Raw genomic sequence first — 26,497 nt, forward strand, 5'->3', positions numbered from 1 at the left:
AAACTTGATTTCAACCAAAATTACCTTTCATGAGGAAAGAGCCTCAACTAGCTCTTTGCTCAGTGGGACCTGCTATTCCATCTAATCTCCATATGTCAGTACATAAATGGACTAAAGTTAAAAGAAGAAAACAAAATATTTCCTCAGTGTCTGGGGATGGTGGGCCAGAAAAAATTACCAGCAAAGATTGAAGAGGTAACATGTATCTCTACTTTTCGATGAAAAAAGTTCAGAAATGATTATGTTTTAATTGTTTGTTTTCAAAAAATAAGGAACTGTTTTGTTAATGAAAATTTTACAGTCCTTAACGTTGGCTAGAGATTAAATGTGAAAACACCAATCCATTCAAAATGATAATTTTTGTAAAATTATACCTAATAAAAACAAATGGATCAGATTCTTCATCTGTTGCAGAAATTGTACAACTTTAAATATTGCCCACATGTGTGTAAGTGCTATATTCGGAACCATTCTTCTTAATAATCATTTCTCACTTTTATTGAGCACTAATTGTGTAAGATGTAAGGAAAAGCTGTACCCCTCCGGTGTATCTCTTTTACTCTCACACTACTTACTACCTCACTCACAGCACTTCTGATGCCACATGTGTGGGGTTTTCCCCCCGCCAAGCAATCCAAGTGTCCTGCAAGGTCACTCAGCTCTGACACTATCTGGAGATGGCTTCAGATTCCACAGGTTCCCATGTCCTCCTCCCCCTTGGATTCAGTTATTGCGAGAACAGCTCACAGAACTCAGGAAAACACTTGCTTATGTTTACCACTTTAGAAGAGGATATGATGAAGGGTATAGATGAACCTCCAGGTGGAAGAGACATGGAGGTTCTGTGTAAGAAGGAATGGACACGGGGCTTCTGCGTCTTCTCTCAAAACCTCCATGCGCTCACCAGCCTAAAAACTCTGCAGACACTGCACTTTGGGAATTTTTATGGAGGTTTCATCATGGAGGCATGAACAATCATTAAGTTTATTTTCAGATCTCTCTCTTCTTTAGAGACCAGAAGGTAGGCTGACAATTCCCAGCTTCTAATTGTGGCTTGGTCTTCCGGTGACCAGCCTGCCCTCCAGTTGCCCTCTAAGAGTCACCTTATTAGAACAAAAAACACATTGCCATCATCCAGAATGTTTTAAGGGATGTGGGAGCTCTGTGTCAGGAACTGTGGTTAAAGACCAAATATTGGAACAGAAGATGTTCCTAATGCCCTTATCACTTAGGAAATTGCAAGGGTTTTAAGGAGCTCTGTGCCAGGAACTGTGGGCAGAGACCAATATAGATATTTTCTATTGTCTAACATGTATTAAGAACTTTTATAAGTGGTGCTTGTAAGTATTCACTTATCTAATTCTCACACAACACTGTGAGGTGAGCTCCATATAATGCAACATAATAAGATAATGTGATGTGACATGACATAATGTAATTTAACGTAATTTACCTTCATCTTACATGATGAGAAAACCGAGGCACAGAAAGAATGAGTTGTTTCTTGACCAGAGTCTCATAGCTTTTAGAACTAAGATCAAGAATTGAACTTAGGCACTTAAGTGCTACCTTATTTATATCAAAATCCTTTCATGTTAAGCCCATGTTCTTAGTTCAGATATCAGCAGCTTCCCCCCTACTTATCAAAAGCAAATAGTGAGCCCACCAACACCAGGGCCTCAGCAAAGTTTGAAATCTTTCTTTAGCATCTTCTCAGTTTCCTAATACATCTGTAATTCCTTTCTTTTGTCCTGATCCACCCTTTTCCCTCCTCACATGGGCTCCTGCTCAGACCCAAGGACCATATCCAGAGCAATCATTTTATCTAACTGAGCTGTTCTTCTTTTTTTCTGAATCTATTTAAAAAAAATTTTTTTACATTTATTTATTTTTGAGAGACAGAGCATGAGTAGGGGAGAGACAGAGAGAGAAGGAGACAAAGAATCCAAAGCAGGCGCCAGGCTCTGAGCAAGCATTCAGCACAGAGCCTGACATGGGGCTTGAACCCACGAACCATGAGATCATGACCTGAGCTGGAGTTGGACACTTCACCGACTGAGCCACCCAGGCACTCCTCTTTTTTTCTGAATCTAAATGGGGCCCACTGTTGCCTTGGCTGCTATAAGGAAAGCCCAGTAATATTTTATGCCGATAGAGGAGCCTGTTGATTAGGCCATAGATTCTGGTCAGGATTTGAAGGTGACCAAGAACAATGAGTCTTAAGGTTGTTTTCCCTTTGGCTTATTCTAACTTAGTCAATAAGCAGTGCAAGGGATAAGAAATCAAGGATGCAAAGGAGTGGCCATTATCCACTACCTCAGATTCCTACACAGTGTATCTGAACTTTAATGGAATTTCCTGACTACAGTGAAAAAGCACTAGGTCAGAGGAACCCAAATTCTGGGCTCACTGCCTTTGGCATATGTGGTAGGGGAAGGAGTCACATCATGGCTTAAGGGCCCACAATTGTGGCCCACTAGGAAATGCTTGCTGCTCCACAATTACTTGATTCTATGTTTTAAGTTCTGGGGCCTGCAGAGAAATTTATCACAAAGCTAATAAAGTTCAATCTTCAAGGCTCCTCAATTCCTCGTGTGATCATTGCTTTCAGTTGTGGGGTGTTCTAGGTGGGGAGGGAAAGCCAGACTGCAATCAGGAAGCATGTCTGCGTAGGGCATTTTTGGTATATTTTTTAGAGACCTCCGAAGAAAAGGACTTGAACCTTTCAAGCTCCAATATTTTACTATGGTTTCTCTTCTCATTCTAAATAAATAGTTTATACTGAGTTTATATTTGCAATTTTGTTTAATTAATTGATTAATTAATGTTTGTGAAGAACAAAATTGCATCAGCATAAGGCCCCACAAACATCTGGACCCACACGTGGGGCCTGCCAGGTCCTTGTTATCTTAGCTGAATTAAATAGGAACTGCAATTTTTGGAAAGAGATGTGAGAGCTAGCAGCCTGTGCTGGGTCTTCTGTTTGTCCCTCCAGACCCCGTCTCCACCCTTCTCTCCCTTAGTTTGTAACTCAGGAGACTATCCTCTTTGTATGCATCTCTGGATCCCTTGCTTTCTAACAGGACCTCCCAGTGGGGAGACCTGGGAGGTGGGTCAACTAGGAGAATTGACACTGATGCTTTGGCCCCTTCCCTGACTGGTCACGGTTGGCAGCAGGTGTGAAACCTGTGGAGTCAATAGGGCCGCATGCTGAGAAGGGTCCCACGCTTGACTTAATGCTTTGCTGGCACAATTTTGAAATTCCTAATTCTACCTTTGAACATGTGTTTTGTTAGTGAGGCCTGATGCATGAACAGAGGAGATACACACTATATGTTTCTGCCATTTCTAGTTGCCCCATTTGCATATAGGATCTCCAGTGCCCCATGATACTAGGATTCCTGTGCATCTGTGGAGTTCAGTGAGACTCAAAGCAAGTACAAGGTAAAGCATATCACATCTATGCCTGATTAACCCCCAAATTGCCTCTTTCCATTTGAACTAAAGTTTGCTTCAAATTCAGAAAAGAAAAGTTAAAGAATGGCATTCTAAGAAACACAAACAACCAAAGAACTCTTGTCATATCCTTTCTTACTCACGTTACTTCCCTATATTAGCCAACCACTTACACTAAAAGTGATGCCATAGAAAGAAAGGGAAAGACAGGACCATCCACAGTTGCTTTTCTTTTTAGTTCCTCTTTAGTCATCAGTAAGCCAAAGGCAGAGAGTATTGGTGCAATGTGGGTATATAAAGAAGTGAAATAAACAATTGGGTTAGTTTTGTGCATTGCTTATCTTGTATTAGTAAAAAAAATACAAACTGTGAAATACAAATCATATCATTTTGATGATCCTGCATGTGTTAAATGCTCTCATGTTGCATCTAAAATGAACATTGTACATTGTAGAGGTGCCTGACTGGCTCAGTGGAAAGAGCCTGTGACTCTTGATCTCCAGATTGTGAGTTCAAGCCCCTTTTGAATAGTATAGATCGCTTAAATACATTAATTAATTAATAAACCAAAAAAAAAACCACATTATATACTGTGAATGGCAGAATTCATGCTAATGATTTAAACTTCTAATTTTTTCCTTCATTTGGAAAGGTGTTTAATTGAAACATTTAAAAACATGACTAGTCAAGAGAGAGGGAAGAGAGACTGTGGAAGAAAAGATAAAGCTTTACAATTTGGGACCTTTAACAATATCTCGTTTCTTGCTTTCGTCAGTTTGCACTGAGCTGCACAGAGTATGTCCCGGGCCTTGGTGGCTGGCAGCTGCATTCCTCCACCAAAGGCCACAATTCCTGAGAGGGAGCCCTTTCCCACAGCTCCCGGTCTCCCTGGGTGCCAGGAGTTGGGCCCTTTCCCTTGTGCCTTCAAGCCTGCTGCTCTAGCATTTCCCACTGTTGCCAATCCAGGGTGTGTGTGGGGAAGCTGGGGGGTGGGGGGGTGTGGGAAAGAAAGATGGAGGCTTCACCTTCCCTAGTAATTCTTTAATTCCTGCCCACAACTTTGCACGACTTTGATTAGTCTCTCTCTCTTACACTCTTCTCTTTTTTTTTATGTATTTCACCGTAAACAATTTCAAACATGGACAAATACAGAAAGACTAGTATAATGGATGCCTGCATACCTACTATCCTGCTGGAACAATACTTCTTTCGGTCCTTTGGTGTGTGACATTTGTTTCCTGTTGGGTCCTGGCTGCTATGGAGCCTTCCTATGCATTTTGACTCTTCGGAGTCGCTACACCCCTCTCCTCAACAGGGAACAACAACTTGGCAGCCTATTTCTGAAAACAACTGAATGGACATCATCCCACAGTTTAAAGTGGAGAAAGTGGTTTTAGACATCTTCTCTGCCTGTTCAGTGAAACTTGGTTCCCCAACTCCTGTCCCAACATCTGGGCTCATCTTAAACAAGGCTTTGTTTTGTACCCAAGGCTACAAAGAGAGGGCATATTTAGGGCTGTCTAAAATAAGTGAATCACTTTAGTGAATAACATTTATTCCCACAAATTAATAAATGCTTTATCTTTTCACTCATAAGAGAAAAGGAAACACTTGGGAGGAATTTTTTCTTTGTGAGGAAGTCCTTTTTATGAGAGGATTGATTATGTGGCCATAGATCAGCAACATATTTGTCTTCCACAATTTCATGAAAATAATTTTGTCATTAATGAGATTTGCTAGTAAGGCAGAAAGGTCATATCTACAAGGATAGAGTCATTTGTAATATGAGACCTCGCTCTCTTTAAGCAACAAGAAAAAGAATCATTTCAGATTTAGTCTCTTTACCAGTATACACAATAAAAGTAATATATTATTTTATAAATTAGTATTTGGAAATAGACTGCTTTTCATCATGTCCCATCAGGGGTCCATAGAATTGTCTAAATCGATAGGATGCTAGAGAAGGAGGAAGTAGGGAAAGAACTAATTTTATTGAATGTCTTTTTTATATTATAAGTGTTCTCAGGTTTATTATCAGTTTAATCCTCACAGTAATCCTAGTAAGTAGATGTTATTATAACTGTGGTAGAGAGGAGGGAAGTGAAGTTCAAGGTGGATAAGTTGCTCCAAACCCCACAGCTACATAATTACAATAGCCACTATTTATGTATTGTCATGTTTGACTCTGTGCAGAGCACTTTACGTCCTATGAAATTTAACTTGTGTCACAAGTTATTATGCCCATAATACAGATGAGGGGCTTAAGCATCTTGCCCATGGTCACATTGATGAAAACAGACAGAGTCCAAATTCTGAGTCAATCCATGCTGGTTTAATTTTTTAAATTTTTATTATTTTAGAGAGGGGGGGAGAGGGACAAAAGGGGATGACAAAATCTCAAGCAGGCCCCACGCTCACCAGCACGGAGCCCCATGAAGGGCTTGACCCCATGACCCTAGAGTTAAAAAAATTTTTTTAATGTTTATTTATTTTTGAGAGGAAGAGAGACAGAAAGCAAGTAGGGAAAGGGCAGAGATAGGGAAACAAACTGAAGCAGGCTCCAGGCTCTGAATTGTCAGCACAGAGCCCAAAGTGGGGCTCAAACTCACAAACCTGAGCCCAAAGTCAGACGCTTAACTGACTGAGCTACCCAGGTGCCCCTTGATCCCATTACTCTGTTATCATGACCTGAGCTGAAACCATGAGTTGGATGCTCAATCGACTGAGCCACATAGCTGCCCCAATCCTGGCTGATTTAAATCCTTACTAGTCTTACTACCCAAGGGAGATGGGGTACACTGTTACAATTTCTTTTTCCATCTTGAACTTCTCTTCCCCTTTACCAGTGTCCATTCAATCATTCTTTGTTAGATCTTTCACTTTGATAAAGGGCACAAAAGCAAATGTGTGCAGACAGGTCCTTTGTCATCATATTTCACTGTGACATCAGTCTCAACAGTGGGCCTGTTCTTTCCCTGCTCATTTTCTTGTCTAACGTAAGTTTCTTCTTTCATTGTCTCCAGTTATTTGCACTCAAGTACTCCTAAAAATATTTTAAGAAGCAGTAAATTTCTCACCACATTTCTAAGTTGATGCCTGAAATTCTTCATCATGCTAAAAGAGTTGCAAATACACATATAAATTCCAACACATTATAAATAATGACATTTAAAAATAAACTGTCCCATCATTATTTGGTAATGATCCAGTAGAATCTAAATACGATAGTGATTTGATGCCCTAACATACATTTTAAGTATATATAAATAAATTCTTTACCTGAAGGAAAATTGTCTTTTGTTTGTTTTTCTTCTTGACATTATATTTCCATTCTATTTCCTAATATATTTTTATACTTTAAAATATTTCATGAATAACATGCTTCTATGTAATGAAAATATGTCAACAAAAGGAAATCATTAACAATTTTTCTGTGACCATAAGGTCCTAAGTGTTAGAAAATTCTACACAATTTCTCAAAATAGCATAAATGTATTATAAGTATTGATGAATAATTACTAGGCATAAAGTGTAAAATTGTATTGGGATTGCAGATCTTTAATGAGATGAGTAAAACCTTTCTCCCCAGGTATCCAGGAATCCATATAATAGGCTTTGGCATCAATGCTGAATGTAAGATGTGTAGATCAGAACAAGTGCTGAGAAAGTCTTCACTTAAATAAGGAAATAGGAATGCTAGAGTTTTGTTTTAGTAATAGGACTCAATTCGTTGAATTCTTCTCAGTTACATGCCAAAAAATGACATGGTAATCTATCATCAAGATTAGTTCTAGTAATCCCTTATCTGACATCTCTTATCCTTCCCTTTGTGGAAAGCAGAGAACTCGAGTCCATCTGACTTGCAAAAGGATTAATTCCCCTATCATTAGAGTCATTCATTCTCCCTTTCTTGAGCACCTGGAAGGTTTTTCCACCTTAGCCAATGACTTAGTAGGTTTGGGTTGAGGGTGAGGTAGTCATTTTTATTATCAAGTGATAAAAGAAAGGTAGTCCTGCAGAGGAGAGAGGAAAGGAGAGGCAGCCTAATGCCTTGACCACAGGAGCTTTCTTGGGTCATTCCATTTTAGGAAAGCTTATCTGAAACAATCCACGGTCACCTATCCCCACCTCCCACTCCACCCTGGCCCCAGAGAGACTACATATCTCCCATCCCCCAGTTGAAGACCCTGGTCTCTTGCATTTGCTTTTCCAAGCCTTTGCTCATTTAGCACTTTAGCACTTGACACTGGTGAGAAACAGTGTCTAGTCTTTTATATTTGTCCTGTGAAATGGGTCTTTTTCCTTCTCATCTATAGTACACATTTTCTTAAAATTTAAAACTATTCCAAAGAGCTCCCCTAGGGCCTTATAAATAGGACAACTATATGGGCACAGATGTTTATCCTGGCCAATCCAGTTAAGAGAGATAGAAAGAAAAAAGGAAAGGAAGAAAGGAAGAAAGAAAGAAAGGAGAGGAAGAGAGAGGGAGGGAGAGAATGAGAAAGAAAGAGAGGAAGGAAGAACAGAAGAAAGAAAGGAAGAAAGGAGAAGGAAGATCACAAATACTCTGGAATATAGAGGGGTGGTGTACATTATAAGAGGTTGAATCTACACAGTGGAGCTGTAAATCAGGCTACAGTTATTCAAGCCTCTAAGACTTATGCAGACATGGGTTGCCTCCATTCAAAATCTATTCCTCACTTTCTCCAGCAAGAATACCACCAGCTTATTCTTAGTCACATGACTTTGGTGGTTGATCCCATCTCTGCTCTGTGGGTAAGACCTGGAATCTGAGGTTTTTGGCTTTAGGAATTGATTAGTTCAAGATAGCACATGATTCAATCCAAGAGGTTTTGTCCATGCTGCTAGAGAGAAAGAAAACATTTTAAAAATTTTAAATATATGTTTTGGCAGACGGTACTGACAGATATTTTCTTTGGTGATGGACACGAGTGAAGACAAGTAACTCCAGGAATCTCTGGTAGCCAACTTTGAACCACAAGGGCAGAGGTCTCTTAAACATTATTTGTTTGTAGTACAGACTCTTTTTCCCATCTTGAGCTTCTCAGACTCTTGGCGGAGACAAGACATAGAGAAAAAAAACCTGGGAACTGGTCATAGTCATTTGATCTAGGATTAGCCTCTCCCTGATGAGGATAAATTCCCCAATATTCAGTTACATGAACCAATGGATTTTTCTTATTGCTTGTTAATCTGAACTGAGCTTCCTGTTACTTGCTACATAAAAAGTAGTAATTAATATAATCACTCTTATAATCAGAATATCTCTGCATTTATTTTGTTAGACACCCCTTGTAAGGACGCAGGTTTGAGACAATAGAAGGGCACACATTGCCCAAGGCAAGAGGGATGACCCTTGTAATACCCTTAACATTCCTATGGGCAGGCCTAGAAATAGAAGCTATAGGTAATCAGTTATTGCTTAAGGCTAGTTACACCCTATGTGAGGGTCCTGGGTCCTGGGTCTACTCTGTGATTGGTTAATGTTGTAATTGGATAAACCTGTCAATACCTATGTCACCATTTCCTGTAACTCTCCCTTCCCAAACTCATAAGAGCCCTGCCCCACCTTTATTCGGGGCTCTCAGCATGGATCCACCACGCTGGTAAAGTCTGTGAGCCCGAGTTTAGGACCCGGCGAGCCTAAATCCGTAATAAAGCCCTTTGCTTTTGTATGCATGACTCGGTCTCCCTGGCGGTTTCTGGTTTTTGGGGACGATAAAGAAATCTTGGGTATTACACCCCCCGCTCCGTGTTAAGACTAACATGTATATGGTTTATAGTAAGGATACCATTGCTTAAGAAGAGTGAAATGCCACAGACCTAGATTTCCATTCATTTCAGGAAAGAGATATTGGTAGGTATATGGGTCAATATATAGCACCCCTCTCTTCTCCACCTGATGTCCAAAGATACTGAGATCTAGATCAAAATGTCAGTCTTCTTTCTGATGGAGCTGCTATGGTCATAGCTTAGTTGTATCATCGCAGTGGGCTTCCTAATACTTTAGGCCTGAATTAGGCTTCACATTCAGACACAGGCAGTGAATTAGCACAGGCTTGCTCTCGTGAAACTCCTGACAAGGGCATACAGACAGATATACACTGAGTAGACAAACTGGCTTCCAAAGGAAGGGAGAAAGGAGGGGCATGGCTACAGCATCCAGTATCTCATCCCAACCAGCATTTCAATCCTCTTATCTGGAATGAAGAGGGAGGGGCAGGGGCTGAGAGTTAAGAAAGCAAAATACAAAAGTATGTAATCAGAATTGTGGGAAATACAAGGAGGGAAACAAGCAAGGCTTTGTGAAAAAATAAATGAGCAAGATTGCTTGAAAATGGGTAAGCTGGAAGGCTCTCTGAGAGGGCATTTAAATTGAGACTTCGATGAAAAGAAGCCTGTCATTCAAATGAGAGGAGGAGGTTAGAGTCAGGGAGCATTCCAGGTAGAAACATTAGCAAGTACAAAACGCCAAGGTGAAGAAGCGTTGCGGGGAGAGGGGAGAGAGTTAGGCAGGGGCTGACCTATGTGGAGCTGGGGGTGACAGGTGTTTGGATTTCATTCCTAGTGCAGCAGGAGGTTGTCAAGCCATTGAACAGTTTAAACAGGAGAGTGACATGAACCTTCATGGTTTAAAAAGATCCCCTGGCTATTCTGAAAATGGACTGGGCAGGTACCAGAGCAGAGACAGGGAGGTCAGTTGGGAGGATATAGCTATAGTCTTATAGTCTTAAGTGAGAGATAATGATGCCCTGATCTAGAGTCAGGTAGTGGAGATGAACAAAAGGAGAAGAAACATTTTGGAGCTCAGCTAGACATAGTTTGCTGATGGATTAAATATAGTTAATTGTATTACAAATATGATTAAATATGGGAAGTAAAGGGCATCTTGATTTTTGGTTAGAGCAAAAATGTAATCCATCTTTTCATCCTTCTTCCTTTCCTTCCTTCCCTCTTTCTTCCTTTTAACCCTTTTCTTTCTTTTCCTTGTCTTCTTACTATTCTTATTACTTTTATCTTTTTAAGTTTATTTATTTTGAGAGAGACCATGAATGGGGGAGGGGCAGAGAGAGAGAAGGAGAGACAGAATCCCAAGCAGAGGGGCTCGAAGTCATGAAACCATGAGATCATGATCTGAGCCTAAATGAAGAGTCGGTCACTTAACTGACTGAGCCACCCAGGTGCCCCATATTCTTATTACTTTTAGTATAAGAAGAATACATCAGTATTTTATTTGTAGACATGTAAAGTTTGAGATGCAGAGTTGAGATTCAACTTTATGGATATATGGATCTGGAATTTATATTTGGGGATACATTTGGGAATTATCAGCAATTAGATAGCTTTTAAAGCTATGAGAATGATTGAAAGGACGCACCGAGAGAGCAGATAAAGAGAAGAGGCCAAGGAATCAGAGGGTCCTCAACACTTAGAGGTTTTCAAGAAACAAAGGATCTGGAAAGGAGATTGAGAATGAGTAACCACTTGGATAGGTGGGAAACCAGAGAATAGCATCATGGAAGCCAAGAGTATTTCAGCTTCAAGGGTGTAGCCAACTGTATCACATGATCACATGCACTCTGAGAGCACTATAAGATGAGGACAGAGAGGTCTTCAGCATTTGGTTTCATGAAGGTCCTAGCTTGCTCTTGACAAGAGTGATTTCAGTTGGAGGAAAGAAACTTAACTTTCTGTAACTCTTTTAAGTAGAGTTATAGGCAACCTGTTTGAAAGATTTTTGCTATAGGAGTGCCTGAGTGGCTCAGTCAGTTGAGCAGCCAGCTTCGGCTCAGGTCATGATCTCATGGTTTGTGGATCTCACAGTTTGTGGGTTCGAGGCCCGTGCTGGGCTGCTAGCTCAGAGCCTGGAGCCTGCTTCAGATATCTCCCTCTCCGATCCTCCCCTGCTCACACTGTCTCTGTCTCTCAAAAAAAATATATATATTTTTTAAATGTTTTATTTATTTTATTAAGGTTAGAGACAGAGCATGAGAGGGGAAGGGGCAGAGAGAGAAGGACACAGAACCGGAAGCAGGCTCCAGGCTCTGAGCTAGCTGTCAGCACAGAGCCTGACACGGGGCTCGAACCCACGAACGTGAGATCTGACCTGAGCCGAAGTCGGAGGCTTAACCGACTGAGCCACCCTGGTGGCCCTCAAAAATATATTTTAAAAGCATAAAAAGAGTGGCAATCAGAGATGAGGCAAGAGAGACGCCGGCTACCAAGGGGAGGAAGACGGCACGCTTTGATTTTGACTTAGGGGGTGAGGGTATGCTCCACCCTAGATACTCAGCAGGGGTAAGGATTGTCAACCGAGGTACCAATGTCATGGGAAGGCATAGTAATTCAAGACTGACGGTGTTAGAGTTTTAGAAAGAGTGCCATTGCACCAGAAAAAGAACCCTTCGGGGGCTGTTAGTGGCCGTTTAGGCGGGGCGGTCTGATTGCATAGATTGGTGCTGGCGTCATAGTAACAAAACGAGAACTGTTGTTGAAGTGGGTTTGGGAACAAGGACACGTCAAAAATGGGAGGAGGGGAAGGGAACAGGTCGTTGGCGGTGTTTAGGGCAGCGGGGTAAGGAACGGCCGTTAAGGGAGGGCGTCCTAATGCAGCGCATAGGAAACAGGCTGAGATATTGCTGAGGCCTGTGGCGTTGATTATTGACAGACCTTCTCGCAATAGGGACAGCCAAGAGAGGGGCTGTGGGGGAGAAAGCTGTGACTGTATACGGGCTTCCATTTGTTGGATTTCTGCGTGGACAGTGGTCTGGACCTGAACATAGGATCTCCAGATGTAAATACGGCTACTAGGCCATGGTGTAATACCAGCCATATACATGGCTCCTTTGACTGGGGAGGTCCATTGTGGATCCAATGAGTCCCAAACGACCCAGGTATATCCTATAGGTGTCTTGAAAAATGTATACCTCTTGTATTGATCAGGAATAATATCAGAACTTCTAAGAGTCCTAGCAGAGTGGATGTTACAATAATAATAAGGACAGCCCCAAAAAATAAAATAAAATAAAATAAAATAAAATAAAATAAAATAAAAAGCATAAAAAAATTTTTTTTAAAGATTTTGCCATAAAGGGGAGTAAAGAAACTACAAAGTTTAGGGAAGGAAATGTGGGGACAAGGGAGGTGTGCATGTGTGTGTGTGTGTGTGTGTGTGTGTGTGTGTGTGTTAAAGATGAGAGATTTTAAAGCTGTTTGTTGCTGATAGATCCAGGAGGGTAGGAGATAGTAACACGAAAGAGAGAAAGGTTAAACAAAGCAATGAGGTCTTTGAGAAAAAAACTGAATCCAGAGCACAACAATAGAGACTGAAAATTGAGAATAAAGGCCTGTCATCTACCTGTCAGGAAAGAACAAGAAAGTGGGAGCAGAAGGAGGGCCCATATGATTGCTTATGTTTTCTTACTGGTATTCAAGACTTCAGATAGAGTAATATAGTTCTATCATCCCCAGTAAGCCCAATGTCTTATAATAATATTTTTAAAGCTACAGTATGTAACTCAAAATATGATTTAATTTATAACATTGTGAGAATTTTCACAGATAAAAACTCACAAAAAAAAACCCCAAATTTCTTGGTCAAAGCTTGTGTCAGTTTTTTTCACGAAGGTACATTTTAATTGACTATATTTCAAATTAAACATAAGAAACCAAGAATATTCTATAATTATGATTATAGATATAATTATTGACATTTGGAAGTGGCTTGCTGGGCACACAAGACAATTAGAATTTCATAGGCTGAGTTTCAAACCTACATAGGATGGAGCGCTTTGCACAGAGAAAATTTTCCATGGCTGGAGAACTGCATTCTTAACCTGGGCCAGGTATTTAAAAAACATGCTGTTTTGGTTATAAGAGAGTGTAAGGAGGGGGTGGAATGGGTGGGGAGAGAAACATTACAGATGACTTTGTGCAAACTCATCACCCTGTTGGAAAAACAACATAAAACCACAACCAAGTCAGTAACATTATCTTTGGCTTATGAAGAATGGTACATTTTTTGGCTGACTATCATCCTCAATAATTTATCTTGTTGTTATATAATGTGTTTCCTTAAGAAAACTCAAAATGCCCTACACAAGTTATTTCATTTGTCTTCACTGCATTATGAAGCTGAGAACAGAGGGAAATTGTCTAGACCAGAGCTGTCTAATAAAAATATGACACAAGCCACATATGAAATTCAAAATTTTCTAGCTACGTTTTTTTAAAGGATAAAAAGAAGTAGGTGAAATTAATCTGAATGTTATGTTTTATTTAACCCTATATATCTAAAATACTATCATTTCAACATACAATGAATATAAATAATTGTTTATGTGATCTATTCCATTTCTTTTGTTGGTACTAAGAGGTTTTTTTTTTTAAGTTTGTTTATATACTTTCTAGAGAGAGTGATAGAGAAAGCGAGAGAGGGAGGGGCAGGGAGAGAGGAAGAGGCAGAGAGAGAAGTAGAGGAAAGACAGAAGGAGAGAGAGAGAATCCCAAGCAGGCTCTGCACTTCAGAGCAGAGCCAGACAGAGGGCCTGATCTCCTGAACCGTGAGATCATACCTGAGCCAAAACCAAGGGTCGGAAACTCAACTGACTAAGCCATCCAGGCGCCCTGGTACCAAGTCTTTGAAATCTGGTGTGTATTTAATACTTAGGGTATGTATCAAGTTGGAATGGGCACATTTCAGGTGCTTGGTAGCCACATGGTATCTCAATTTTAGATAATAATCACAAAGAGCTAGGGTCACAGAATCTAAAGTCTGGGCTCTCTTGCAAGTTAATAAAATGTGAGTCAGAGGGTATCACTGGTCTGTTCAAAATCCTCCCAAGACTTTCCATCATTCTTAGAACAACAGCTAAACTCTGGGGTGCCTGGGCTGCTTATTCAGTTAAGCATCCAACTTGATATTGGCTCATGTCATGATCTCACCATTTGGGATCAAGCCCTACATCTAGCTCCACACCAAGTGGAGCCTGCTTGGGAGTCTCTCTGTCCCTCTCTCTGCCCCTCCCTCACTCTAGGGCTGTCTCTCAAAATAAACAAATAAACTTTAATGGGGCACCTCAGTGGTTCAGTTGGTTGAGCATATGACTTTGGCTCAGGTCGTGATCTCAGGGTTCATTAGTTCAAGCCCTGCATTGGACTTGCTACTGTCAGTGCAGAGCCTGGTTCGGATCCTCTGTCCCCCTCTGTCTCTGCCCCTACCCTTCTGGTGCTTATTCTCTCTCTCTCTCTCTCTCTCTCTTCCCCCCCTTTCTCTCTCAAAAATAAAAATAAAACATTAAAAAATAAACTTAAAAAAACAATAGCTCAAGTCTTACCTATGAGGCTGAACACGATATAGGTCTGCCTCCCTTATCAACTGTGTGGCTTACCAATTTCTACTCTATCTTTCATCACCCACTCCTGCCTCCCCACTCTACCTCAGATGGTGGCTTTCTCTTCCTTTAGCCTGGAATGCATCTTTTTTATGGCTTGGTCAATGAATTTATGCAATTGTTTGCTGAAATGTCATCTTAGGAAGACCTATTATCCGAAATAACTATTTTCTCTAGCCACCTACCAGCAACTTACCCTGCTTTCTTAGTGTTCATTATACTAAGGACTGAAAATATACTTGCATTTTAAAATGTGTTTACTATCTCCTCCAGTGGAAGGTTACTATGTCCCTATGAGGTCAGGGGCATTGTTTTGTGCCCTGTTAGACCATTAGCACCTGGAATGGTGCCTGGCACACAGCAGGGTTGTTGAATGGATGTGCGAGCAGCGCTATTTATGGCAGATCACTTAGAGGGTATGATGTACTGTTTAGGGTGTACATTCTGGGGTTAGACACTTGAGATCAAATTCCAGCCTGTCTGCTTGCTATCTCTATTCCTTTAAGTAAGTAACTAACTTCTTCAAACTTCAGCTTCCTCTTTTGAAAAATGGGGATGTTAGTAATAGCATCTATTTCATGGAAATGAGATTGTTTTGTTTCAAGAGTTAAATGAGATAAAGTATATAAAGTACATCATACAATATCTGGTTCACGATAAGATTTCCAGAAAATTTCCTATTATTATCTGTTAAACAGAGATTAGAATGAGTGCCTTGACTCACAGGTACCCACAAACTGGCCCACTGCTCCACAGCCATGGCCCTTCCCTTTGCCTCTCCAGTACATTTGTTTCCATTTTTATCTCAAGCCACCTTTTCACTTTATTGGATGTTGAACATTTTATCTGACTTCCACAGTACATAAGTTTTCCTCTGCTTGTTCTCTCTCATTTCCCTTTGCTGCCTCCTCTCCCTATCCCCTCATTTATGTTCTTTCAGGCTCTGCTTTTGGTGCTGGCTATTCTACACCCACTCTCTGAGCAATCTCACCCACTCCTAGATTTCAATTGTCATTTCTACACTCCTTGCTGTTTTGTTTTGTTTTAATTTTTTTAATTTATTTTTGAGAGACAGAGAGAGATAGTGTGAGCAGGGGAGGGTCAGAGAGAGAGGGAGATACAGAATCTGAAATAGGCTCCAGGCTCTGGAGCTAGCTGTCAGCACAGAGCCCGACTCGAGGCTGGAACCCATGAATGGTGAGATCATGACCTGAGCTGAAGCCGGATGCCACCCAGGCGTCCCTCTACGCTGGTTGCTGATTCCAAATCTATGTCTCCAGCTCAGCTTTCTCTGGGTCCATATCTGCAGAGTCCTTATAGCCATTATGCTTGGATAGCCAGTACTGAAAATCAGTTCACTTTCTCCAAACCTGTTCCTCTTATGGATGTCCTATCTTAATCAATGGCCCCCCAGCTATCCCTTGTCCAAACCAGAAAATGAAGTATGAGTCTTGAGTTTTTCCTGTTCCAGACAACAGTCCCATCAACCACAAAATACTCGCAAATCTGTTTTTTACCTACTCTTGTTGCCAGACCTGAATCCAGGCCAACATCACTTCCTCTCTAGATTCTGAGCTAGAATAAGCTTCCTAATAGACACGTCTGTATCCATCTTTCCTCCTTCTAATTATTCTCTACAAAATAACTAAAATAATCTTAACAAATAAATTTAATCAAATCAAGTAAATCATATGCAAATTTTATCTCACTATCATGCCTAGAGCCTCATTGCTTAGAGCTGCAAGTTGATACAAAGCTCCCCATTGCATTTAAGGATAAAGTCAAACTTGGGGATAATTTAATTATGTGTGTTCGAAAAGTTATACGCACATACTTGTTAAAAACAAACAAAACAGTAGTCCTCCAACACACCCCGTCCCACATGACTATACGTCATCTCTTATGCTTCAGCTCCCAAGAGGCAACCACTGTTAATTATTTTACCTGACTCCTTTGGAATCATTTCCATATCCCTAAAGCACATGACTTCCAATTCTAAAAGTTTAAGATGCAGCTTATTTTCACCAAATCCTATACCTACCATAAACATGAACACTTGCCATTCTTCATCTTCTCAATGTGGCTGTAACTTAATTACATTGCATTTAGTATTTGTACTGATAGGACTTTGTAAATCACAGCGTATAGTCTGCTATGAAAATTTCCTTTCCTGTTCAACTTTTGGTTTTTTCTTGAGCTAATTACTGTCTTTTTCTCCCTGTAACTTGGTTTTGTAATAAAAAGGCCATTTTTGATGTTTGTTGACAGTTTTCAATCTCCACCCCTCGTCTCCTATCTCCCTCACATGGGGCAATCAAGAGTAGAAGACAAGTGTAGGTCTTTATCTCTAAGAGTCGATAGGAATTTCAAATATAGCTCAGGCTGTAGCCCATGTAAGGTGGAATCCCCATCATGCAGACTATCCTCTAACCACAGGAAAAGCCCCAGACCACTCCTAGCCCTTTGCTCACTCTCTCACCAGACCCCTGAATGAACCCTTTCCCTGCTGGGAGCCCTCAGCTTAGTGTTATTACTAAATATACCTCATTTATATTCACTGGAGGGTGCATTGTATCTGCACACTCAGATAAATTCCTGAGTGGGTGATCATGCCTATCTCTGGGTACCGATCTGTGTAGTTTCTACATATTTATCATTAATACATCTCCAACTGCCCACACCCTCCATTTTGTAAATTTTCTCTCAACATACTTTAAACACCAGTTATTCTATCCATGCCATTTTCTCAATGATCTTTCCCCCAGAGCCTCTGCCCCACTCCAGTCCACCAGATTGGTTGGTCTTTTAATCTTCCTTCAGAGCTGTGGTCTTAGATTTTTCCCTTCACTGTCATCCTTTTTTACTCATGTATTAGAATCTCATTTCCTGGATTCCTGAGAAATGACCTACAAAGAAACATTTTTTTTAATGTTTTATTTTATTTTTTTACTTTTTAGAAAGAGTTAGACAGCATGAGCAGGGGAAGGTCAGAGAGAAAGGGAGGCACAGAATCGGAAGACAGGCTCCAGGCTCTGAGCTAGTTGTCAGCACAGAGCCCGACGTGGGGCTCGAACCCAGGAACCGTGAGATCATGACCTGAGCCGACTGAGCCACCCAGGCGCCCCAACAACATTTTTGATCTTTCCATGTCTGAAAAATGTTTATTCTATCTTCCCACTTATTGAATAATTTGGCTGGGGAACTCTACATTAGAAGTTACTTTCTTCTACTATTTTCTAGTATCCAGTGTGGCTATTGAGATGTCTGAAGCCATTCTGGTCCCTAATTCTTTTTAGAATCCTGTTTTTCTTTTCTGAAGGTTTTTAGAATACTCTATTTGCCCACTGGATTTTGCAATTTTATAATGATGTGTCTCTGTGTAGGTTTGTTTTGCTCCATTGTCTTGGGAGCCCAATAGGCTGTTTCAGTTTGGGAAGTCAGATCCTCTCATTCCAGGAAATTTTCTCAGATTGTCGTTTCCTTGATAATTTCTCCCTTTCATTTTCTCCATTCTCTCTTTCTGAAACTACCATTATTCAGATATTGAACTAGTCTGTACCTTTCTCACTTAAAAAAAATCTCTTCTTCTCTTCCCATCTTTTTGTTTACTTCCTGGGATAGTTCCTTATCTTTATATTTTAAACCTTCACCTGAAGTTTCTTTTATACTATGATATTTTTAATATCCAAGAATTCATTTTGCCCCCTGGCTGCTACTTTAAAAACATTTGTAGCATCCAATTCTTGTCTAATGACTGCAGTATCTTATAATATTTCACGGTCTTTGAATCTTTGAAGATACTAATACCCTCCCTTGCCCACTCCGGCATAGTCTTAATTTTTTCTGGTTGCTTTTCTACATTAGTTTTGGCCTTTTTCTTATTAGAATATGCCATCAGCTGTGTGGAGATTTTTGGCTGTCTGCCTATATCTAGGAAACAGGCACTAAAAAGTTTTAGGCAACTCAGTTTACATGGTTGGGCCTGTCAAATGTGGGTTTCACTGTAGGGCAATTGGTTGGGAAGAAGGTGAGGAAAGAAAGTTAAATGTCTTGACATTCAGTTATAAACCTTCAGTAGGTTGCCTCTCAGCCTTGCCAACTGCTGGCTTAGGATTTAGCTTTCTTGGGACTGACAAGTTAATAACTACTCAATTATGATTTTTCCAGCTTCCAAAATTGTTTTGGCGCTGTTTCTTCTTTTATTGTCTATGTGCGTGTGTACTTTTGCTTAAAAAAATCCACTCACTATAGCTTTGTGGGTTTTCAAGAGGAACAGAAAGTACACGAGTGTGGTCTCACATTTCTAATAGTAATTAAAACATACATAGCTTTTATTGAATGATTACTAAAGTGTCTACTTTTTGGTTCTTTTCAAATTCACCAGACTATTTCCCATCTAATCTATATTCAGACCATCTTTCAGTTTCTTGAATGCACTATGTTCTCCCTTTGCCATCTGGCCCCAAGTGCTGATTTCTCTGCCAGGAACTCCTGTCTGTCACCTGACTACTTCTGTGGATCTTTCAGGTTTCAGTATATGTGGGCTTGCTCAAGGTGGACATCTCTGACCGTCAGAAGCAAGAGAAATCTCTCTGCTGCATGGTATCGATAGCACCCAGTTCTTCCTCTTTTTTAAAATGTGGTGACGGGGATATGGAGGGGCACCGTGGTGGCTCAATTGGTTAACCATCCAACTCTTGATTTCTGCTCAGGTCATGATCTCATGGTTCCTGAGATTGAGCTCTGCACTAACAGTGGGGAGTCTGCTTGGGATTCTCTTTTTCCTCTCTCTCTGGTCCTCCCCCACTCACACACATGCATGCACATGTGTGCTCTCTCTCTCAAAATAAATAAACTTAAAAAAATTAAAATGGGTCACTTTTCATTTTTCCTCACTAGTTTGCAAGCTCTGTGCAGGCAGGGGCTATGATGGGGCTCCGCTTCTTTCACTGCCATATATCCAGCTCCTAGCACAGTGCCTGGAACATAGTAGGTATCAATATGCCTTTGACCACAAAATAGACACTTAATTGAAGAGAAGAAACTGATAGTTACCAGAGGGGAGGTTGGGGGAGGGGGGACTGAGTTAAACAGGTGATGGGGATTAAGGAGTGCACTTGTGATGAGCACCCAGTAATGGATGTAAGCAAAGAATCACTAAATTCTACACCTGGAACTAATAATACACTGTATGTTGACTAACTAATTTAAATAAAAAAGCATTTGATAATTACACAAATGAAGACAAGAGAAATTATTACTTATGATAAGAGAATAGAGATAGTACTATAAACTGATTCTCTCAATCCTTTCTGTTCAACTCAGTTGGCCTATGTCTGTTTTCTTGGTTTGTAATTAGAAACTATCAAATACATTTGATTAGGAAAAGGAGCTAATTTGTAGGTGGGCAGGACCAGGATAATTATTTCTCTGTTGTTTTCAGATGAAGAAGCAGAGGATTGTGATACTGTATAGGCCATTACAAAAGGTTATAGAACTGAGAATGTCTTCTGGCTCTTGTCCCTGGTTTCTGTTTTATCATTTGAAATATACCTAGGATGTTTCTTCTCCAATATTACTGTCTTTATGCTCTGTGAATATTTCTGTGTTCTGTCTTCCCTATCTGACTTGCATCAAATAACAACCATCATGTTGCTGTTTAAGGGTCTAAATCAATGATTCTTACTACTTGTTGTATCAGAATCATCTTGGAGCCTTTTTCAATCTATATGTGCTCCTTTCTCCTCCTGCCTCCAGTCCCTGCCTAGGATGCTCTAGAATGATCCTTTAAAAATGCTTCCCAATATGATGGAATTTGGAGGGACTTTGGGAGATGATTAGATTACAAGGATGAAGCTCTCATGAATGAGATTAGTGCCCTTATAAAAGATGTCCCAGGGAGTTCTCTCCTCACTTCTGCAATATGAGAGCACAGTGAGAAGTCGACCCTCTCCACCTTGGTAGAGAGTTCTCAGCTGAAGTCAACCATGCTGGCTTCCTGATCTCACACTTTCAGCCTCCAGAACTGTGAAAAATAAATTTGTTGTTTAAAAGCCACCGAGTCTATGGTACTCCATTTATAGCAGCCCAAACAGACTAAGACATCAAGTTATTTTATTATGACTCATCCTCATAGGTGAGGAATATTGTGTTAAAGATGTTATGACCCAATTACATTTAATGAATCCACTACTCTGACGCATGCTGCAATGGCTCAACAAGTGATAGTTTGAGAATGTTTAGTTCACTTACAAGCACCAGTTAAAGTTGAAAGGAGCCTCCTTTTCAAAGTCAACTGTATTATCTTTGACTACCACACTTCTAATATTTTCCCATAAGATATGAAAAAAGAAAATATAGTACTGGAACTTAGGAGTTTTTATCTATCCATTAACCTGCTTGAGTTTGTTTTTAGAACTTTCTCTGCTTTGGAATAGTTCCTTTCTATACAATAAGGACAACCATGATTATACCCAAAGTATATCAAAAGAAACAGAATATGTTATATATCATGCTACAAAAATGTTCTATGAAAGAAAAGTTTTTGGTGACCAAACTTGTCTCAATCTAAAACTGGAAGCTGTGTGATAATTTTGGGGATGGTGTCTAGGCATCGCTAGGCTCATTTCCTTGTGCAACACAGTGGTAATGATAATGTCTGTTAGAGTAGTATGGGTTAAAATGAAATCATCAGTTTATAGCCCATTGTAAAACCGTAAGTATTTTAATCACATTTAAAAATAATAAGTAGTAAGTGAGTTTTGCTAGGGAACATATGTCTGATGACACCATCAATATAATTATCCTATAGACACATTCTGGCTTATAAGCACTTGATTAGAACATGCATGTGAATGCAGATGAACTGTCAAATACCCTGGAAAGAAAGATTAGGATGTTTTTGATAGAAAAGCTGCATTTCTGAACATAACTGGTCCTAATAGGACTTGTCTATACTGACCAAAAGTCATAAGGTTTTGGTTCACTAAAACATTAGCTTCTGACAATTTTCACATCCATGTCCAGAGTTCAATTACAGGACTGGTTCCTCAAGTTTAATTCTGATCGATATGTAACATGATGCATTGAAATTGATGATAGTCATAAATGAGGACCCTTTCTTGATGACACATCTGTATCACACACACATATAACACCAAAGGGCATGAAGTGAATTGTGTTGGTTGGTATTTTCCTCTATGGACTTCCATTGTATAAATATATAATAATGGAATATAGGACTGAGGTAACATTAATATTAAAGCATGGTTTCATAGGAAAGCACAGTTTACCACTATTACAATGCATGCTTTGACCCTGGTAGTTTATTTTCTTCACAACTATTCTGAGGGAACTTATATTGACATCATTTGGATGTTTTGGCAGTTTCTTTGTTCTTACTACAGCCATTTGCAAGTAGATCAATTTACTTAGGTCCCTAGTTCTCTTGAAATATATAATGAACAAATATAGAAATACCTATAAAGCAATTAGACAAATACAGGTCTTATTTCTGCACAAGCCTGGAGGTTTGTGGCAACAGAGAATGATTCCTGTATGTGGTGAAAAGGATTGAAATTAGGAGTCACTAGGCAATGGGTGGTGGATAGAACAGAGAAGGGGAAAGATGGGAAACTCCATTTACCTAAGTGTGAATATACTGGTTTCTGCAACCGTTCTTTTCCCTCTCCCTTTTTTATTTTAATTTTCTCTATGTCAAAAAAAAAAAAAAAAAAAAGAGGAACTCTTAAGGCTAGACATTATCCAAAAGTTGTTGACCAGAGTTTCGGATTCCATATACCAGTTTCACTGATGACTCACTGGGAATTTGGTATAAGTCACTTAACCTTGTGCTACTTCCGGTCCTGCTGGATGTGTTCACAAAAGGAGGATAATATTTGATCCTAAAAATAATTAACTAGGTTGACTATTTAGATTTCTAAGAGGATATTTAATTAGGTGAATTTCCACCACTTCAATAATTATAACCTGGCTGTATGTCTTAATTATTTACCCTTTGGTTAAATTCTAAAATTTTGCATTAATAGACAAACATTTTCTCTCTTTAATTTTGCTTTCCCACACTATTCCCCACATACTTGTTTCATGGATTTTATTTTACTGATAACATCTTTTCATCCTGTTTCAGGTCAGTAAATCTGTTTTTCCTTTTGCTAGATTCTAGATTCTAATCAAATCCTCTATAATTTATCTTATTTGGATTAGGACTCATTCCCTTAAACTTTACTGCCTGCTATTTTTCTTATATGGGGAAGATCCATTTATAATAAATGTAGAACTAATGTATAGTAGAACTAGAAATAATGTATCTTAAATTTCACATAATTTTTGTCAATGGTCTTTGTCCATCTTATTTGCATGTTAATTACTCCTCATTAATATATCTACCTTTTAGTATATAAGCTGGGAGAGGGATAATTTCACCATTCAACTTACAATCAGAATTTTGCAGGAATAAATGACCCTAGAGGTCATCTAGTTCAAGTCCCTTTTTTTATAGATAAGAAAGTGGGTAAGTCACTTATTTATTTAGGGCCACACAACACTTAGAATAGGGACTGGAACCCATGGGTTGCGGTGAATCTCCAGCCACTGTTGCTACTCTTCAAGTCCTAATTAATACATATGCATGCTTTAATTGATGAATTTGATTAAGGTCAACTCATGTTGGGTTCAGCCTCTAGGTAAGTTTATCTGTTTGTATTCAGATACTGCACCTTTAATTCAGGGCAGCCAAAACTATAACCTTGTGAACCAGCAGTTCAGATGGGGGACTGGCGCAGATCCATCCTCCCACTGAAAATACATATGCCACACAGATGCTGGATAGTCATCTTTGTTTCTGAAGACAACACATCACTTCTGGAGGCAACAATATATTCTACATTCATTTGACGTTTAAGTTACATCTACTATGATGGGGTGCCTGGGTGGCTTGGTCGTTTGGTTAAGCATCTTACTTCCTCTCAGCTCATGATCTCATGGTCCGGGGGTTTGAGCCCCACATCAGGCTCTGTACTGACAGTGTGCTTTGAATTCTGTGTCTCCCTCCCCTCCCCTACTCATGCTCTGTGTCTCTCTGTCTCTCAAAAATGAATAAACATTTAAAAAATTTTAATTTACATACACTATGAAAGAAACATTGAACTTTTTGTATCATAGACTCCCTGCCCTCAGGAAATTTACAATCTAGGATAAAGACATAAGTGAAACAAGTAACTGTGTAAATAGTTGAATCCTATTAAGCATACACATTTTATTTTATTTTATTTAAAAACATTTTTTTAAAAGGTTTTATTTATTTTTGATACAGGGAGAGGCAGAGCATGAGAGGGGGAGGGGCAGAGAGAGAGGGAGACACAGAATTGGAAGCAGGCTCCAGGCTCTGAGCTAGCTGTCAGCACAGAGCCTGACGCGGGGCTCAAACCCACGAACGTGAGATCTGACCTGAGCCGAAGCCGGAGGCTTAACCGACTGAGCCACCCAGGCGCCCCAAGCATACACATTTTAAAAGCACCCAGCAAAGAATTTCCTTTTGTCCAGTTTCTTACAAATTTAATCATTCTAATATATAACCAACAAAGGAAGCTGTTAAGCATATAATAAAAATTTGGTTATTCATAATTGACAGGGTTTATTTGGTCCATTACTAACCACTGTCTCTCCTGTTAGGAATACTATTGTAATGAAGTTTATTTTGGAGATGGGAAACAGAAGTTTTGGAGTAGGGTAGGTAAAAATGAAGTAAATATTATTTTTATGTTTTAAATTAGTATTTTTATTAGTATTTATAAGTAATGCATTCTTTGGGTAAAACATTTAAATTGTACTTAAAGGTGTAATGCAAAAGAAATGTTCTCTTTATTCTGGGTATGCACACTTAATAGTTCTTTGTTCTTTCTCTGGAGAAATTTTCTGTGTATATAGAAACATACATCTGTATATTTTTCCCTACAAAGGAGCTAATGATAAATTTGCTTTTTACTCACTCTAGATATAAATATGTGTCATTTATCTCATTTAAATAAGTATTTACTTACTATTCCTTTGTATGCTTATACCATGATTTATTCAAGCGGAAGTTGACCTTTAAAAAGGTTGGAAATATTAAATACTAGGGAGGTAAAATGGAGAATCTATATCTGTGTATTTACCTATATGAAATAGCCATTGTCAGAATGAATAGGCTAGCCACAGACATATAATAATCAAAGCTTATTAAATTAGTAACTATTTCTTCACCTTTGTTGGCTGGGTAGATAGAACCCATCAGTATTTTAATTGGTTGCTTTTGTTTTTTCATTCATAGCTGCTGATAACTTTCTCCCTAACTAACTTGAGGAAGTGGTAAAAGTCAAACTTTTTCCTGTCTGAGGCCATACTTGGTGCTGTCTGTAATATCTAATTATGGTCACTAGGACCCAATGTCCCTGCATCTTGATGAATTCCTCACCCTCCTTTGCTCCCCACATGGCTTGACTTCCTGTCTTTTATCAGCTGCAATCTATCAAGACCCCACAATATGCTCCGTGCAGAGGAGAACAAATCCAAGTGTTCTACCTCACAATTTAAGGAAAGCAGGGGGCTAGTTTTTTTTTAAGATAAAAATCTTTTTTTGCAAAACACAAACTCCTCAAAACTTCCTTTAAACCAAACAGCATTGTCACATGCTCACCAACTCTTTATTACTTACACAGCCAGATGACTCAAGATTACTAAATTTCTATTCATAAGGACTTTGCTGGCCCCAAATCAACATTCAGGCCCTCCCCCATCTTCCTTCTCTTTCCCCTGGGAGACTGAAGCTTGGAGTGCTCGCTTCACCAGTTTTAATGAAGACGATGTGTGTTTGCTGCCTTAACTGTTTGTTTTGGGATTTTATAAAGCCTCTCCCAACGTCTTCCTTTTCAAAAGTTATTTCTTGAGGCTGGGGAAGAGGAGGTCTGAATCATTTTTGGCCTCCAAGTCTTCCGATTTATAAATATATTCCAGACTGGGTAATATGTTACCCAGTCTGGAATATATTAGTGATCTAGAATTACCAAGTCTAGAATATATTTACCAATTCTAGAATATTGTTAATTCTAGATCACTAATATATTCCAGACTGGGTAACATATTACCAATTCCATTGCTATTTACCATGGAACTGGGTATTCATATCTGAAATCGCCAACATCTACATTCCCATCAGGGAAAAAGCCCTGCCTTGGGTCGGGGGCTACAGTCGATGTAAGCTTTGCACTTGACTCCCCTAAAGAACAGGCCCACCTTTCCCTTTGGATCTTTCACTTAGCCTCCCTGGCAAAACTGCGAAAAGAAAAAAAATGTCACCCTTAAGCCCGAGTATGTCCCGAGGCCTTTCCATTCCCCAGACTCAGAGGCAGTGGTGGTAGCACCCCCTCCCCACAGGTCCTCGCTCTTTTCACACGCGTTCGTGGCAAGAAGAAAACCAGTTATAAACGACCGAGTTCCAGAACCTTTCCGTTGGGTGCCTCCCCACAGAGCGAGGTGGAGTCTCCAGGCGGCCCGCTCCCAGCCCAGCCTGTTCGAGGCCCTCCGCCGGCCTGGGTGCCGGAGCGGGCGGGGCGGGGCGGGGAGGGCCC

At 39.8% G+C, this 26,497-nt stretch overlaps 1 protein-coding gene across 1 annotated transcript in view; it reads left to right on the top strand.

Moving 5' to 3' along the window:
• Nucleotides 1-26,497, top strand: part of CDK14 (cyclin dependent kinase 14) — a 583,363-nt gene that overhangs the window by 1,840 nt on the left and 555,026 nt on the right. The window contains exon 2 of the mRNA XM_029928660.1: nt 24,564-24,620. The gene's annotated coding sequence lies outside the window, so the exon portion shown is untranslated. The remainder of the gene's footprint in view (nt 1-24,563; nt 24,621-26,497) is intronic.

Source organism: Suricata suricatta, chromosome 2 (assembly GCF_006229205.1).
Source record: "Suricata suricatta isolate VVHF042 chromosome 2, meerkat_22Aug2017_6uvM2_HiC, whole genome shotgun sequence".
In the NCBI taxonomy this organism is placed as follows: Eukaryota; Metazoa; Chordata; class Mammalia; order Carnivora; family Herpestidae; genus Suricata; species Suricata suricatta.